The sequence below is a fragment of the Apteryx rowi genome, unplaced genomic scaffold (genome assembly GCF_003343035.1).
Source record: "Apteryx rowi isolate R43461 unplaced genomic scaffold, aptRow1 scaffold_161, whole genome shotgun sequence".
Taxonomy (NCBI): domain Eukaryota; kingdom Metazoa; phylum Chordata; class Aves; order Apterygiformes; family Apterygidae; genus Apteryx; species Apteryx rowi.
Window position 1 is genome coordinate 1,151,849 of NW_020447875.1, and position 6,892 is coordinate 1,158,740.

Genomic DNA, 6,892 nt, shown 5'->3' on the forward strand with positions numbered 1-6,892 from the left:
CTAAAGTTTGAAAATGTCTAAGACTTTCTCTGTTGTCTCCCCTTTCTGCTCTAGATCCATCTGTCCAGGGAGACCATGGTAATACTTCTTTGTCCTGGTTGGCACTACTAACATTTGCCAGTCAGTCTCACTCAGAAGTACATGTTCTGGTTCTGTTTTTCATGTTAAAGCACCTGAGCTTACAATGAGTCAAAACCAAGCCGTAAATTTTTATGCAAGTTTCTGAACCCTTCTTTCTTGTTCAAGTCATTTATTATAATTTCCTTGAAGGAAATACTTGCAATCACAGTACTGTGGGAAATATTGTTTATTAGGCAATGAAATAAATACCATACCATACTCCACAGACCTTCAGTTAATGGTGTCTCTGTAACATTCAGATGCTAGAAGACCAATGGTCCCTCTGTCATATGGCAACAAAGCTATGTACTTTTGAGTGAGCATACACAAGATTCTTCTTTCGAACTGAAGAGATTCCATTTTCCCAGCATGCAGATATTGCTTGGAATATTTTGGCAAACCAACTGTACAAGTGAAGCATTTACTGATTTTACAGGACAACACAACCTCAAAGTCAAGCCAAGTTCTAAATGGTTAGTTATGCAATTCTTGGTTAGTATGCAGAAATAAGTTTCTTCAAAATTGAATCCATTGGCTGTGAATATGTCTTTTGATCTACCAGGTTTTAGACTTCTGGTAGGAATATTTGTTATGTATGTTGCTGATCACAAATAGATCAAGGAGGTCCAGAAGTAAAACGGATATGCTCCTAAAAGATAAATTATCTAGACCAACAGGTTCGATTAATGCTTTAATGAAAGGGTGTCAGCCCATCCGGGTTTTGTTACATGAATCACTAATCAGCATAATTGTCAGTTTCTGCATTTTGGGTCTGCCTCTGCAGTAGATGAGAAACCCTAACTTCCTCTGAAATCAGCGGCAATTGTGTACCCAGATTAGGGCGTGATTATTCAGTTTTACTCAAGCATGAGAATTAGGACATACTCAGTGGACTTGTCAGGTAGTAGATTTAAGATGAAACAAAGCATGTTTTTCATATAGCACAAAACCAGATTTACTGCCACAACAGGAAGTTGTAAAGCAGTAAAAGTACAAAGGGGGTTAAAAAAAAGGATTAGCCGATGAGTGGAGGATGGCCCCATTATTGGTCATTAAATATAGTAGTCCTGACACAACTGGTCCAATACATGTCAATAGGGATTCTGCATGTGGGATGCATCACTCTTATATGCCCATCCCCTTTAATTTTCATGAATATACACTGCTGGCCACTGCTGGAAACAGAATACTATAGGTATGCAGGGCTTTGGCCTCATGTGGGATAGCTGTTCTTGTGGTAGCAAACGCTGACTGGCATATCCTCTTTATACCAGTTAATTCTCACATACCTTTTCACAAAATTACTAAAGCTACAAAGCAGAAATTACATTTGGAGCTTCATAGAGCTTTCATCACTTAACCTCATTTTTGTAAGAGGCAGTATGTTTCAGGGGAGCATCTCCTGAATTAGGATCCAGGAAGAGCACACGCCGGGGAAGAGCTCCAGGCAAACAAGCCACTGTGGCTGTTTTTCTGCTGCTTGTGCCACTAGAGCAGTGCAGGACTTTAGCTAAAGTCTTAGGCTCTTGCTGGGACTGTGGCTACTGTTTTCCAAATGCATGACTGCAAATCTACAAATCTTGAAGTGCTGTTGACCGAAATGATCATGGTCAGTACTAGTATCTTTTTCTTGCTTTCTCTAGCAGTTGTCTTTCCCATTTACTGTTGTTTTCTTGAGCTGTCTCTCGAGGCTGAAATTTGCTGTACTTTGTCAGTTTTTCTTCTATCTATACCCACAAATCATGATCAAATCCTACTGCTTCTTCTTCCACAACATTCTCAAATGATTTCTATGTCTGCTCTATAGAAAAACATTTTATCCAAGCCCATAGCAAACCCCCAAAATTTCAGTTGRTGCAGAATTTTACTTTAATTTTGATGTGCTTAACCTCAGCAGTGTACTTAACTGTATACATGTAGGTAGCTTCATGGAAGTCAGGGAAGCTAATCTAATTATAGAGGCCTTGCCATGATCAATATTTATGATTTTCCTTCCTTTGGTGTATTCTTGAATACTTTTCTGCGTATTTTACATCTTGCTGTCAAGTATTCATTGTTAGTCATTATTTCACAGAACTGCAATAGGTGAACCAATAATCTATTCTAGAAATGTCAGAAGCTTTAGTTTGTTAAAAGCAAACAAGTTTGCTTAGCAGGATTTGTTTCCTGAGCTGATGTGCAGTTCTTCCATCCTAACTGTCCCCTGTTGGAGCGCCAGCATTAAATCCTTGACATTTGGTTTATTTATTGACAAATTAATCTTAATTGGAAAGCTGCCAGATAACTCAGTTCCATCAGTTATTTATGTACAGCTCATTTTATTTAGTAATAAAAATAAATGAAAACAAAGTTCTCATAGATTTGGAGATAAAGAGGAAAAAGAAACCCTCTGAATCCAACCTCCAGAAAACTAAAATGGAAATGGAGCCCATAGTTTATTTCTTCTGAAAAAGAAAAAGTGAGCTAATGGGTAGTCTTCCACTTGCACTTCAATTAAGTTGCCATAAAAACATCACGCACACGCTCTGACAAGTAGCTCATTACAATGTCGTCCCCTTTATTGCTATTAAAAGCTGCTCAAGTTTTTAACTAGGGCAATGCATTTCCCCAATTTCTTCCTTAAACTAATGTATTGATGAATAGAAATGAAGAGTAGAAAGTGTGCCAGAGGCAGAAGACTCTGGAAGAGAGCAAAGCTGTCATTATATGCTGTGCCTTTATGCCTGCGTGGTGAGTTTCTGCTTTTAGAATACATCTGTGAAGGTGCTGCARTGGTGCTATCATTAAGGAAAGCTGCCTATTCACCAAAGCTGCAAAGTTTAACTACACTGTTTTTTGGATGGATTTACCAAGAGCTGCCTGCATGACCTGACTTCATTGCCAAAACTTTTCCTGCCTGCTTCCCCCAGCACCTCATGTGCCACCTTCCCACCTGCTTACTTCAGATGGTCCAGGCCAATCTATTACCTGTGCTAGCAGCTTTCCATGCACCCTATTTCCTACTACATGGCCTATCAGGCTTGAACCAAACCCCTCTTTGCAGACCAGAATCTTGTTAGTTTGTGGTGTTGCACACAATATTGGGATCAGAAGGCTGAAGGATGGAAGTGAGAAGATGAGTGGGAATCATGGCCCATAGTGTATGATACAGCTTCTCTGCTCGCTGTCAGCACTGGGAAGGACAACTTGTGAGTGGTTCTCTGGCAACTGTTTTGTGCCTATTCATTGCAAGCTATGAAGTTTCCCAGTTGTTGATTTATAAACAGTAAACCCTTATTATATGTGTAACTTCTGCTGCTTTTACCTTCCCTTCAGCCACAAGGGCCTATTCTGTTCTCTCTGCTTTGCCAGCCCATTTTAGACTATTTATATAATCATAATGCTTTGTAAATTGGGGCTTTATCAATTTTAGGGTTTATAAGGCAGGCTATAGAGAGAAATAAAGGGAAAAAGAATCAAAGGACATGGGCACAGAAAGGCAGTAGATGGAACAAGCTCTTCACCTCCACCTAAAATTGACCATAGAAAAAAATCAGACTGGTTTAGGTAACCACAAGGTATAAAAATTAGGCTTGGGGTTAAAAGTAGTCTTCCTGGAGACAAGGGGACTCTTTATTTATATGCCACATTTGTAATAATGAAGTTCTATATTAGTGATTAGAGACAAAAGAGGGAAGTCTGGCATTGGACTCACAGGCTGAAATTTCCAGCTGCAGGTGAAAAAAGATTTTCGCTTCCTCACAACTTAGCAATCCTAACGCTTTTTTACTTCTTTACCAAATAAATGATCATTAATTTGTTTTCTTTTGGTGTATTTCTTGATTAATATTTTCAGTAAAGTGATTTTCAAAGATATTTTCAGTTCAGTGTAACACTTTGCATTGCTGGAACAGGTTTCTTAAACTCTCTTGGTTTCCATGTCATTGTTTGGGGTCAACATCCTCTGTATTAGTCTTTTGTCCTGCAAAGCTTGGAGCTGTGATTATATTTCCAGAACCAGGAGTGGCAAAACCTCTCCTAGCCCATGTCAGGGCTGGACCGTCCTCTGCTCCCTCCTGCTCTTCTCCCATGCTCACAGGCTTTTGTCCTCTTATTCCAGTTTTGCCTTTGTTTCCTATTTTCCATCCAGAGCTGCTAATGGAAACCTGCTGAGGGAAAGGAAGTTCAAGACATTACAGCCAAACTAAACAGCACAGAGTAGCAACTTAGCTATTCAGAGGGAGCATGCAGGTAGGACTTTCCCGATATGGGCAACTACAAACAGCACAGCAAACCAGTTTAAGGGGCAAAAGTGCAAGTCACTGGGAAGAAAGTGAGGACGTTAAGGGCTAATGTCCCAGCTGGAGGTCTACGCCTGTCTGCAGCCACTCTTGCTGGCTTGAGTAAAGGACATTCTCAGTGGGCTTTGGGATGTGGGCTGCAGGTGGGCAGGTATATGGAGAAAGGGTTACAGGAGCTAGGCACATAGGGCTTGAGGCAGCAGAAGAGGGAGAAAGACACCAAAGGTTTAGCTGAGAGCTTATCATCTGTATGAGCTCATACCTCTCCTCCCACTTGGAACGGACACAACTTTCCAGGAAATCCCACATAACATCCAATATGCTTTATACAGGCATGTTCAGTCCACTTCAACATTGTCCACTTGAGCTTCTTAAGGGTTTCATTATTGCAGGCTTCCCATCACCCCCACAGTTATGTCCCTGGTATCTGTTTTCATTCCCCAGTGCTGAAGCTCTGCAAACAGTGAGTCTCTGGATCTTTACTAGCTAGGAAGCATATTCACCCCGGTCAGCAGATGCACCTAAGCCAAAGGGAACCCACTGTTGTTCTCTAAGTGTGCAGTGAAGGGCTGCTACCTGCACTGGGACATCTAAAAACCTGCTATTTTGCAAAAGGTTAGAAGAATTCTCCTTCACTATCCTGAGATAAAGTTTAAATTTGTAGCCTCTAATGTGATAGAGGCCTAATGTTTGATCAGTGATGACCTGTGGGGGGCAGGAAGGAGAGCAGACGCAAGTAGTAGTAACTATGTATTTCTGTGTGTTTTCATTTGTGTAATAAAAAACAATTGAGCGAGTGTGCCTGAATTGCTTTCTCCAGCTTGCTGCTGCATGTTTTGCATGCAATCATCCTGCAGCAAAAGGCAGGCTGCAAGAAAGCGGATGACTAAAGCCACTCGGGAGCCTGGTATCTGTGGCTAAACTCCTGAGAAAACCACAGCTGCCACTCTGCTGGCTGGAGCAGTTGAGGTGTCAGGTGGTGCCACTCAAGCCAGCCTGCCTGCATCCTCTTGGGAAGCGCAGGGCCATGAGTGGGGGCAAGTCAAAGAGGGCAAACCATGTGGGTTGTGTGCACCACAGTGCCTGCAGAGCTGTTGGCAAGGCTCTTGGGGGCTGGCAGGGTGCCCAGAAAGCATACAAATGGTAAAAGAGGTGTAACCGAGGAGGGTGGGGGAGGGCCTGAGCCAGCTGAGCAACCGCACAGTGCTGTCAGAGGAGGTGGCTGGGCTACCTGGTGTCCAGCTGGTTGTGATCAAAGGGGAGCCAGCCAGTCTCAACATGCGGGTTGGGGGGACTCGCTCAGACTCCAAATGGGAAGGAGTGGGCACGGTCCACGCTCAGAAGACCTGGCAGCAGGAAAGAAGAGGTCCGAGTGTGGCCTGTGTCCAAAAAGAAAGGGTAGAACATGGACTTGAGCCTCCTTGTAAAGAGACATCAGAGATATCCACTTCTGAGCACAGAGATATGGAAGAGAGCAAGAAAGAAAAGGTCATGGGGTGGCTGTGTCAGAAGTCCAGTCACACGTGCCAGCTGAGCAGTGCCAGCAGATGATATGAAATCCAGCAGAAAGAAGACTGGATGAAAGATATTCCCTATTTCCTTTTTTAAGAAATTTTATTCCAGGAAATGGAGTATTATACTATGCAGCAACATGCCCTAAGTGGCTAATGATCTGATCTTAATGTACTAAAGCTAGAAATACTGTCAGAGCTTATCTTAGGTTTAAATATCCAGGGCTGAACGTGCCCCCACATTTCTTCCTTCCCATTTCCTAATTTTCACTGAACTGAGAGGCTTGGAAAGCATTCCCAGAGATGTGGTAACTGATCAGAAATGGGCAGAGGCATACTAACAAGTTGATTCCACTCAATAAATGAAAATCCTATGTGGACCACTGAAATATGCAGTTTTATGGGGAGTTAAATATGGGTGGATTTGACAATGTTAGTTGCACTAAACCTAGGCCTAAGAGAGAAGGCTTAATTTCCCATTAGCCTGCAACATGTATGATTTCATACCATTTCAACCTCCTTGGCCTGGGACATTTTAACCTGGAGGAAGATCACTACAGCTGATGCAGGGTCACAGAAAAGCAGTTTCTTGGTACTTGTTTCTCTAGTCTTTTGTCATACATCTCTGTACAGCATTTTATGGAGTGACACTGCAGCAATGCACTGCCTCTGTCTCCGTTTATCAACGTGCTGTGTCTACATTGCTCTGTTTCCCCTGGCGCCTTTGTAGTGGGAGTCTTTGTATAGTCTTTTGTGTCACCGCGCTGTACGTCACTTGGCTGTTTCCGTCTCTCAGCCGGTGCTGCTTTCCTGAGTTAGTGCCACTTGCGATAACGAGCCGGCTTAGGTGGCCACTGCGAGGCTCGCAGGGTCCCGCTCGCAGGCCCAGCCCGGCGGGGCCATGGCAGGGTGCCGCTGGCGGCTCTGCGGGCCGGGGGCTCCCCTCGCGGCGCCGGTCTGCGCGGCGCTGCCCCCGGCCCC